General features: G+C 37.0%; 1 protein-coding gene across 1 annotated transcript in view; it reads left to right on the forward strand.

Moving 5' to 3' along the window:
- PRELID2 (PRELI domain containing 2) overlaps positions 1-12,089 on the forward strand; it is a 189,231-nt gene that overhangs the window by 157,235 nt on the left and 19,907 nt on the right. The window contains exon 7 of the transcript XR_015249291.1: positions 1,376-1,531. The gene's annotated coding sequence lies outside the window, so the exon portion shown is untranslated. The remainder of the gene's footprint in view (positions 1-1,375; positions 1,532-12,089) is intronic.

A 12,089-nucleotide genomic window follows, 5' to 3' on the forward strand; every position in this document is an offset into this window, starting at 1 on the left:
TACCAAATCCTGTAATCACCTCCCCCCTCCCGCCCACCAATGGCTTCTCATCTCACATAGAATTAAACCCTTGTCCTGCACAGGCATGGCACCAGGCTACTTCTCTAACTTCATCTTCTAATAATCTTCCAGCCACACTGGCCGTCTTGCAATTTCCTGTTTGTGCAAAGCAGGCTCCCACCTTAGGGCCTTAACATCTATTTTTAAATAGCTAACTAAATGAAAATGGGTCCTAGATGAACAAATGACAAAAATGTGCCATCATCTAATGTTAATGATTTACCCAATTCTGCGGATCTGTGAGGCAGTAAAACCATCCTACCATATGTGTTGTGGTGAAGGTAATGTTTTCCTTTTGAAAATTTTTTGGACACATCTTACATGTCTTGGAAGCCATGTGCACATTGTGTCTTATACAGAGTGTCTAATTACCCAAAATATACATTCTCTGTAAGATCATCAGGCAATCTGCTATTAAGCACACGTGTATTAACCTCTCCTGCTTCACTCATAACCTACCCATACGTACTCCCCCCATGAAGAGGTATGTTTTCTTTATTAAATATTCTTTCTCAAGACATATGAAGTATTTTCAAAAAAATATTTGTAATGAGATTTTGAATGATCACCTCAACTTGGAGAAATCACCCCTTTATCAAAGCCAGCTCCTCCTGTTCTTTCAGGAAGACCTATGATCTCTGGCTATTAACTGAGCGTTTTATGGGCTGAAAATGGAAATGGAAGACATGAGAACCATAATTTAAGTCATGATATGGCTTCTCAATTAAAGTGATATTAAAAAGCAATAAAACCCTCCACCTCAGCCCCCAGGTACAAGGGTTGCAGAATAATTAGAATTCCTTCTCAGAAAGTAAGAAAAAGAATGTTTTAGTCTAATACTGCTTATAGCACATACAGAAAGTCAAGAGAAAACCAGAAAAGGAGCAAGGAAGGTGCCTTGAATGTTTCCTTTGCCCATACTGGCTGGAGTTTTTTTCTGATATCAGAAGAGTAAAAATCAGTGCAATCTTATCTACCAGAACTGCTAGGTCAGTCAGGCCTTGATGGCCTTGGCTCCAAGTGGCTGCTCACACAGACAGTGGAGCTCAGAAATAGCTCCTAACACCTGCTCCCTTGGCCCAGGAGCTCTGTGAGAATAGGACTGTGGCTGGGTTTGAAGTCTTTTTAAAGTAAGTATCAAGATGTGATTCTACAGTGGAAACGGTCACACTTTGTGAAGAGAGGAGTGTAAACAGTCTGATGTACATATCTACATTTGTCTTCTAGCCCAAAGTCGTGTCTATTCAACTCCTGTCTACTTTCAAGGGACATCTTGACATTTCATCACTACTTGTGTTTTTTTTTTTTCCTTAAGGACAACTGATGAATGCTGGGCCCTGACCAATGATGTGAAGACTGTGCCTGCTTCTAGGAACACAGGAGCCAAGTGAAACCATTCGATAGACACATCTAGACACCAACTATATGATGATAATTACAATGATGATCACGGAGACTTAATATGTTCCAGGTACTTTGCTAAGTTCTTTAATCATCTAAACTTGATCCTCATAAAAATTTTATGGGATAAACATTGCTATATTATATTAGCATTCCCATTTAATAGATGAGGAAAATAAAGCCTAGGTTAATGAATTCTATACTGCTTTCTCAAGAGGGATATAAAGTTATCTAGCTTCACCCTTTAAAAATGACTTTTAGGGGCGCCTGGGTGGCTTGGTCGGTTAAGCATCTGACTTCGGCTCAGGTCATGATCTCATGGTCCATGAATTCGAGCCCCGCGTCGGGCTCTGTGCTGGCGGCTTGGAGCCAGGAGCCTGTTTTGGATTCTGTGTCTTCCTCTCTCTCTGACCCTCCCCCGTTCATGCTCTGTCTCTCTCTGTCTCAAAAATAAATAAATGTTAAAAAAAATGACTTTTATAATGCTTTTCAAAATTAGTACATTAAATAAATGCTTTGAATTGAAAACCCCTATTAATTATAGCACTAGGTGCAAATCATCCCACATAATCAGCCACTAAAACCCTAACATCAGTTGTTTTATCTGATTAGGATGGATGGATGAGTTTTTCTCTTTGAAGACAGTTGGGTTTCATGAACAGTTAGTGAACAAACTTAAAGAAATGGAGCAGAAAGGGTGATTCCAAAATTGTGGAGAAAAGGCACATATTGCCTATGGCAAGGGGAACTGGGTGACTGGGGAAGGGGATCAGAAAAAGTCTCCTATTTTAAGAAAAAAGAATTCTCTGGCACTGTTGGTGGGAATGTAAATTGGTGCAGCCTCAGTGTAAAACACTATGGAGGGTTCCCCCAAGAAATTAAAAATAGAGGTATCATGATCTAGGAATTCCAATACTTGTTATTTACCCAAACAAAATGAAAACACTAATTTGATAAGATAAATGCACATTGATTGAGCATTGCTCAATTGATGTTTATTGCTACATTATTTATAATGATCAAGATATGGAAGCAGCTTATAAGTCACCAACAGGTAAAGAAGATTATGTGTGTATACACACAAAGTACCTGTACACACACACACACACATCACCATATACACACACACGTGCGTGTGTGTGTGTGTATATATATATATATATATATATATACACGTGTGTGTATACAAAAAATTCATTGTATACAATGCGATATTACACAGCCATAAAAAAGGATGAGATCATGCCATTTCTAACAACATGGATGGACCTAGGAGGTATTATGGTAAGTGAAATAAGCCAGACTGAGTAAAACACCATGTAATTACACTCATATGTGGAATCTAAAAAACAAAATAAATGAATAAACAAAAAACACAATCAGACCTCTAATTATAGACAGCAAAGTGATGGTTGTCAGAGAGGAGGGAAGTAGGCAGATGAACAAAATGGGTGAAGGGGAATGGGACATACAGGCCTCCAATTACAAAATAAGTAACTCACAGGAATAAAAGATATAGCACAGGGAATAGTGCTGTATGGTGACAGACTGTAGATATACTTGTGATAAGCATAACATATAGAGATGCTGAATCACTATGTTGTACACCTAAAATGAATGCAATGTTGTGTGTCAACTAACAATTTTTTTAAAGATCCAAAATCAATATTCTACTAATAAAAGTCTCTGATTTTACTGTCTAATCTTTTGTACCTTTCACATTTACAGCCTTTGTGTATACCTTGTCTATTCCAAAAATTATGTTTTAAGTTGGTATGTAAAAAGGACAAGGAAGAACCCACAAGACCATTATTCTCCACTTCAAAATTCTGCCTTGAGTCTGAGTAGACTCTATCAATAATATCCCATTACTTGTAAAGATTACCTTGCATTTATCTTGTAACCTATTCTTCTCTTTCTTAGCTCAGATAAGGGAAGCCAGGCTCCCAATAAATTTCAGCTTGCAAGTCCTCCTGAAAGAAGTGGGTGAATGAAAAGACATTGTATTCCCCAAATAACCAGGCTGAGTCCATGGGGAGGGTATAGGTGGTGTGCCTGCCTGTTTTAGGAAATGCACCTGACATTGCAACAAGGGACCACTGCTACTATTTTAGACCAACACACAGAGTTTATAAATAACATACCTAGGATTATCTCATTCCTGTGAGTACTACAGTCTAAAGTCTGATGAATTTTCAAAGAGAAAATGTACACAGAAAATATGGCTTTGGCACTTCTCTGTCATGACATATTCTGCCATTGGTTAACCATGTAGTCTTAGCCAAGTCACTTAACTTCTCTGAGATTCAGTTTTCACAGATATGACAAATGGAGAAAAGCCCACAATTCTGCTTATCTCACATGATCATGGAGATAAGTGAAAGAAGTGACTATAGACGTATTTTGTCAATGAACGTGAATACAAAAGTATTAGCACAACTATTCCTTTCCCGTTATCCACCCAGTTCCCATTAGAGGTTTTATCCAGAAGATTCTGAGTCCAGCACTCTTCCCACCACACCCTGCAGACCCCCTGCAGCCTATGGAATATTATCGCACAGTTAAGTCTCTTCCAAGGAATTATTAGTAGATAACTCAATCTGTGGCTCTGTGCCTGACTTCTCCCAGGTGTAGCATGTATTAGGTCCTGCCATCTGTCCCTTACATGAGCCACGTGACCTTGGATAAGTCCTATAACCTATCTGATCTTTGATTTCATATTTACAAATTTGGGTAATAATAGTTTCCCTCATTATCCTACAGGCTTGCAGGGTGTGTATTAATAAGGCAGTATGTCGAGACATCTCAAAAACACTCAAGATCACAGTCATTGCCATGACATATACTGTCTCTCCCCATTAAAGTATATTCACAGGATGGGATTTTACTAATGTATCTTCAGCATATAGAATATTGCCTAGCACATAATATACATTTAATAAATACTTGTCAGTGAGTGAGTGACATAAATGCAAGCACTTGACATTATCACCAATATTACTCTTCCAAACTGGTTATGTAAAGTGTAAGGTCTAAAACTCAAAGCATTTTTTCTGTACACATTTATGTGTAATCTAACCCTTCAATGAAAATATATAGAAGCAATTTTCCTCTTGAATACACAAAAAGAAATAGTACATAGAAAAATATTCCCTAGGCTCTATAGTTCCAGGACACCTGCAAACAGGGAGATCACTCCCTGACAATTGAGATCTAAACATTTTCAAAACTAATTTAATAGCAGTATTTTACAATAACATCAAACATCCCTAATAAGGGAAATGCCAAGGCAAAAGATATGAGAAGCCACTAAGGCCTAGCTAAGTAGGAACAGAGATGCTGGGTCTTTGGAGAATGGTTATAATGGTAGCTCCTGAATTTCATGTGCTACTTCATCCCATTGGAAGAAGCCACACTCTATAACCCTTGGGTAAATAGAGGTCTCAGAGCCCTGCCCCTTCCTCTTATACAATGTCAATTGTGAACACTTAGAAATGATCACCAGTGGAGGAGTGAAGATGGCAGAGCAGTATGGGGACCTTCAGCTTGTCTCGTCCCTGCAAAGTAGCTAGATCAGCACCAAACCATTTTGAACATGTAAGAAATTGATGAGGATTAACACAACAATCTGCATTACTTGAGCCACAGAACTTGGCAGGTACACAGTGCAGAGAGGTGAATTGGGGGAGAGAAAAGCTGTGGAGGGTGGGGAGCCATTTTTTGCAGAGAGAGGACACAGAGAGAAAGATAAAGGGGGAGAACAACTGAAACAGGAAGAAATAGAAAATTTGAACAGACACATAACCAGTAAAGAAACTGAATCAGTAGTGAAAACTCTCCCAACAAACAAGAGTCCAGGGCTTAATGGCAAGGGGAAGTCCAGGGGAATTCTGCCAACATTTACAGAAGAGTTAAAACCTATTTTTTTGAAGCTGTTCCAAACAATAGAAATGGAAGGAAAACTTCCAAACTCATTCTATGAGGCCAGCATTACCTTGATTCAAAAACCAAAGATAGCACTAAATAGGAGAACTACAGACCATTTCCCTGAGGAACATGGATGCAAAAATCCTCAACAAGATACTAGCCAAATGGATCCAACAATACTTTGAAAGAATTATTCACCATGATCAAGTAGGATTTATTCCAGGGCTGCAGGGCTGGTTCAATATCCTCAAATCAATCATGTGATACATCACATTAATAAGAGAAAGGATAAGAACTACATGATATCCTCAATAGATGAAGAAAAAGCACTTGACAAAATACAGCATCCTTTCTTAATAGAAACCCTCAAGAAAGTCAACATAGAAGGAACATACCTAAACATCATAAAAGCCATTTATGAAAAGCCCACAGGTAATATCATCCTCAATGGGGAAAAACTGAGAACTTTCCCCTTAAGATGAGGAACACAACAGGATGTCTACTCTGACCACCGTTATTCAACATAGAGTTGGAAATGCTAGCCTCAGCAATCAGACAACACAAAGAAATACAAGGCATCGAAATTGGCAAGGAAGAAGTCAAACTTTCACTCTTTGCAGATGACATGATACTCTACATGGAAAACCCAAGTATCCATCAAAAAACTTCTAGAACTGATCCATGAATGTAGCAAAGTCACAGGATATAAAAATCAACGTACAGAAACTGGTTGCATTTCTATACACCAATAATGAAGCAGCAGAAAGAGAAATCAGGGAATTAATCCCATTTACAAATGTACCCAAAAACTGTAAAATACTCAGGAATAAACCTAACCAAATAGGTAAAAGATTTTTTTATACACTAAAAACTATAGAAAGCTTATGAAAGAAATTGAAGAAATGTCAATACTACTCAAGACAGTCTACATATTCAGTGCAATCCCTATCAAAATAACACCAGTATTCTTCACGGAGCTAGAACAAACAATTCTAAAATTTGTATGGAAGCACAAAAGACCCTGAATAGCCAAAGTAATGTTGAAAATGCCTCCAAAGCTGGAGGCATCACATTTCAGAACTTCAGGCTGTATTACAAAGCAGTGATGGTTAAGACAATATGGTACTGGCACAAAAACGGACACATAGATCAATGGAACAGAACAGAGAATCCACAAATGGATCCAGAAACATATGGCAAACTCATCTTTGACAAAGTAGGAAAAAAGATACCCAACTGAGGAAAGACAGTCTCTTTAGCAAATGGTGTTGGGGAAACTGGACAGCGACATGCAGAAGAATGAAGCTGAACTACTTTCTTACAAACACAAAAATAAACTCGATATGGATGAAAAACCTAAATGTAAGACAAGAAACCATCAGAATCCTAGAGGAGTAAACAGGCACCAACTTCTTTTACTTGGGTCACACAGCAACTTCTTACTTGACATGTTTCTAGATACAGGGGAAAGAAAAGCAAAAATCAACTATTGGGACCACATCAAGATAAAACCTGCAGAGTGATGGAAACAATCAACAAAACTAAAAGGCAATCGATGGAATGGGAGAACATATTTGCAAATGACATATCAGATAAAGGATTAGTATCCAAAATCTATAAAGAACCTCTCAAACTCAACACCCAGAAAAACAATCCAGTGAAGAAATGGGCATAAGACATGAATAGACATTTTTCCAAAGAAGACATCCCAATGGCGGACAGACACATGAAAAGATGCTCAACATCACTCATCATCAGGAAAATACAAATTAAAACCACAATGGGATACCACCTCATACCCACCCGTCAGATGGCTGAAATGAACAACTCAGGCAACAACAGATGTTGGAGAGGATACAGAGAAAGAACACTTGTGCACTGCTGCTGGGAATGCAAACTGGTGCAGCCACTCTGGAAAACAGTATGGAGGTTTCTCAAAAAATTAACACTAGAACTATCCTATGACACAGCAACTGATCTACTAGGTATTTATCCAAAGGATATAGGAGTGCTGTATCCCAATGTTTATAGCAGCACTATCAACAATAGCCAAAGTATGGAAAGAGCCCAAATGGCCACTCACTGACAAATGGATAAAGATGATGTGGTGTGTGTATGTATGTGTGTATATATATATATATACATATATATATATATATATATGTATATATACATACACACACAATGAAATAGTACTGGTGATGAAAAATAATGAAATCTTGCCATTTGAAACAACATCGAGAGAACTAGAGTATTATGCTAAGCGAAAAAAGAAAGACTAATATCAAATTATTTCACTCATATGGAATTAAAGAAACAAAACAGATGAACAAAGGGGAAGGGAAGAAAAAATAAGATAAAAACAGGGAGGAAGACAAACCATAAGAGACTCTTAAATACAGAGAACAAACTGAGGGTTGCTGGAGGGTTGTTGGGTGAGGGAATGGGCTTAATGGGCGATGGGCATTAAGGAGGACATTTATTGGTATGAGCACTGGGTTTTATAGATAAGTGATGAATCACTAAGTTCTCCTGAAGTCATTATTATGCTATATGTTAACTAACTTGGATTTAAATAAAAAATAAAACCCCTAAAGACTATACCAAAAAATAGAATTTATGAATCACTAACGTTAAAGAATACAAAATTAATGTACAGAAATCTGTTGCATTTCATATGCTAATAATGACGTAGCAGAAAGAGAAATTAAAAAAAACAATTTCAAATGCACGTCCATCAAAGGAATAAAACACCTAGGAAAAAAATTTAACCAATGAGGTAAAAGGTCTCTATTCTAAAAACTGTGAGACATTATTAAAAAAATTGAAGATGACACAAGCAAATGAAAAGATATACCATGTTCATAGACTGAGAAGAATTAATATTGTTAAAATGTTTCATACTACCCAAAGCAGTCTACAGATTCAATGCAATCCCTATCAAAATACCAATGACATTGTTCACAGAATGAGAATAATCTTAAAATTTCTATAGAATTATTAAACACCTGTATAGCCAAAGAAACCCCGAGAAAGAACAAACGACCTATCACAATCCCAGATGCCAAAGTATACCACAAAGCTATATAATCTAAAAAGTATGATACTGGCACAAAAATACACACATAGATTAATAGAACAGAATAGGGAGCACAGAAATAAACTCAAGCTTATGTGGTCAATTAATATATGACAAAGAATGCAAGAATATACAATGGGAAAAAGTCTCTTCAATAAATGGTGTTGGGAAAACTGGACAGCTGCATGCAAAAGAATGAAAGTGTACCACTTTTTTATGCCATATACAAAAAGAAACTCAAAATGGATTGAAGACCTAAATGTTGAGAACTGGAACCATAAAAATACTAAAAGATTAGATAGGCACCAATCTCTTGGAGTCAGCCTTAACAACATTTTTGTGTATCTGTCTCCTGAGATAAGTGAAACAAAAGCAAAAATAAATTATTGGGATTCTCCTTCCACTGCTAATGAGACCATTTCTCAATCTTACCCCTAGTTTCTCTTTGCTTAGCCCACTCTCAAGCCTTGGTAAGGTCAGAGACTTGTCCAAGCCCTCTTCTTCTCTAACACCCTCCTCCAGTGACTTCCAACTCACTTCCTTTTAAGCATCTGTCTTCTGAACTTGATTTACTGTATCCCAATAAGTGGTGTCCCTAAGCAGCCTGGTGTAGCAAGAAGAGCACTAGGCTGGGAACCAGAAGGCCCAAATGTGAGCCCAAATCCCCTTATACCCAGCTGCAAGATCCTGGGAAAGGCCCAATGCCCTCTTTGAGTACCCAAGTCATTATCAGTAAAATTATACTAATTCACAGGCCTGTGTGAGCACGAACTGTGGAAAAAAAAAAAACTATTGGGACTATGCCAAAATAAAAACGTTTTGTAGAGCAAAGGAAACCATCAGCAAAACAAAATGCCAACCTACTGAATGGGGAAAATATTTGCTAATGATACATCTGGTAAGGGTTTAATATCCAAAATATATAAAAAACTCATACAACTCAACCCAAGACACAAATAATCTAATTTAAAAATGGGGAGAGTATCTGAATAGATATTTTTCCAGGGAAGACATACAGATGATCAACAAACACATGGAAAGAAACTCAACATCACTAATCATCAGGGAAATCCAAATCAGTGAGTTATCCGTTTGCATCAGTCAGAATGACTGGTATCAAAAAGACAAGAAATAGGTGTTGGTAAGGATGCAGAGAAAAGGAAACCCTTGTGTACTGTCAGTAGCAATGTAAACTGGTGCAGCCACTATGGAAACCAGTATGGATGTTCCTCAAAAACTTAAAAATAGAAATACCATATCATCCAGTAATTCCACTACTGAGTATATACCCAAAGAAAATGTAAATACTAATTCAAAAAGATGTATACATCCTTATGTTTATTGCAATATTATTTATAACAGCTAAGATATGGAAGCAACCCAAGTGTCCATTCATAGATGAATAAAGATGTGAACACACACACACACACACACACACACACACACACACAGAGGAATATTTCTCACCCATAAAGAAGAAAGACATCTTGCCATTTGTGACAACATGAGTGGACCTAGAGAGTATTATGTTAAATGAAATAAGCCAGGTAAAGATAAATACCATATGATTTCACTTATATGTGGGATCTAAGAAACAAAACAAATGAACCAAAACAAAAAACAGAAACAGACCCATAAATACTTGTAACAAACTGCTGGTTGCCAGAGGGGAGGGCAGTGGGGAGATGAGCAAAACTGGTAAAGGGAATTAAGAGGTACAAACTTCCTGCTGTAAAACAAGTCACAAGGATAAAAGGTACAGCACAGGGAATATAGTCAATAATTTTGTAATCCCATGGTGTGGTGATAGATGTTAAGTACACTTAACGCAGTGAGCAATGCATAATCTACAGAATTGTGAGTCACACTATGTTGTACACTTTAATGTAACATTGTATGTAAACTATACTTCAAATAAATGAGTAAATGAATAAATAAATCCAGCTAGCTAGATTTATGTATCTATATACCTATCTACCTACCCATCCATCCATCCATGCAAGAAAATTCAGCCAGTATAAATCACCATTTCAAGCCTCTTTCATGATACAGAAAATTTTCCACTATACAAAGTTAGCTTACAAAGCAGAATATAAAATTGTACAGACAGTGAAATTCTAATTGTTTTAATACTAGGAAGTAGTTCTCAACAAGGGGTAACATCTAGAGAGATTTTGATTATTACAATGGATGGTAGGGAGTTTTGGCCGGCATCTCTACTCTGCTGAGTGGAGGTCAGGGATGCTATAAACATTCTAGAATTCACAGGACATGCCTGAACAACAAAGAATTATTCCCTCTGAAATGTCAGCAATGCTGAGGTTGAAAAAGAAATCCTGATACGAGGAAAAATATTTTAAGAAAATATAATAGTCTATGATTTTATTATTGATTCTAAACAATACCACATTTTATTAATGGTCTGTAATGAGCATATTTTTCTTTTGTAAGTGGGTAAAAATAACATTTAAAGAAAAAAATCTAAATTTGCCATTTCCTTTTTGAAATAAGTCAATAAGTAATGAGGTCAGCATAGAAACAGGTTGAGAAGTTGGTCAGGGCATCAAAGGAGGAGGATCAACAGAGCATGAATAAGAATTATCATGGGGTTTTATTTCTGCTCTGAAACTCTGTGGGGGATTTGAGGGGAAATGCCATCAGCCACCTGGGGTGTTGGGAATAAAAAGCAGCATGCTATTATGTGATTCAGATAGTGACCTTCATCTTGAGTCAAGCAGAGGCTATCACAAGAGAGAGAGAGGAACAAGAAGTAGGAGGCTATTTTATATAAATATCTAAAATATCCCCCAAATATCTAGACATTCCTTGGAAACTGTATCTTGGAATCTCTTAGAGACTCAACAATATGGAGTAGACATAATTTCCAAATTTATACAATCTTCTGTTTTTCTCTAGAGCTATACCACAATTGAAAACTCTTGAGACACTGCAGTTGCCCGTTTAGCCTGGGAAATAGCCTTGTCTTAAGCTGACTGAGAAAACACTTTCATATAATGTTTGACAAGGGGGAAAGAAAGAGAAATTTCTATTTTCTTTTCTGTAAAGTCCATTCCATCACATAAATTCACCATTAATACAGATATGATTTGCTATACCCAATAAGCAAGTTAAAATGAATTAACAATTTAAGTCAGAGAAATATTTCAAAATAGTTACTTTTTTATTCATATATCAAAACTTTCTTGGTATTCAGAAATATTTCCGGGGTTGAAATATCTGAAATGCACAATGATTAAAAGAAAAGGAGAAATGCTCAATCACATCCCCCACATCCCCTGGGTGCATCCTCCTGCTTTTTCTGTTTTCTATAATTTCTTAAATGAAATTTATAGAAAAAACTTGCATTATTGCAATTCAACATTTTAGAAGAGTTGTTACTGCAGCAATGTAAAAATGACCAAGAATCATCACTGTTCATATTGTCAACCAGTGAGGCTACAACTTGACTGGAATTTCCTGTCATTTTCCACTCGACCTGGTCACATCTCTCAGGTAGGGCCAGTGATTTCAAGGAAGGGTCCTGGCTAGTCACAATGCCACTATGCACACCATCCCAATCACAGCAAATTATCCTTAGGTATTATGATAGTAAGACATACAA

The sequence above is a fragment of the Puma concolor genome, chromosome A1 (genome assembly GCF_028749965.1).
Source record: "Puma concolor isolate L17-30 chromosome A1, mPumCon1.1.hap2, whole genome shotgun sequence".
NCBI lineage: Eukaryota > Metazoa > Chordata > Mammalia > Carnivora > Felidae > Puma > Puma concolor.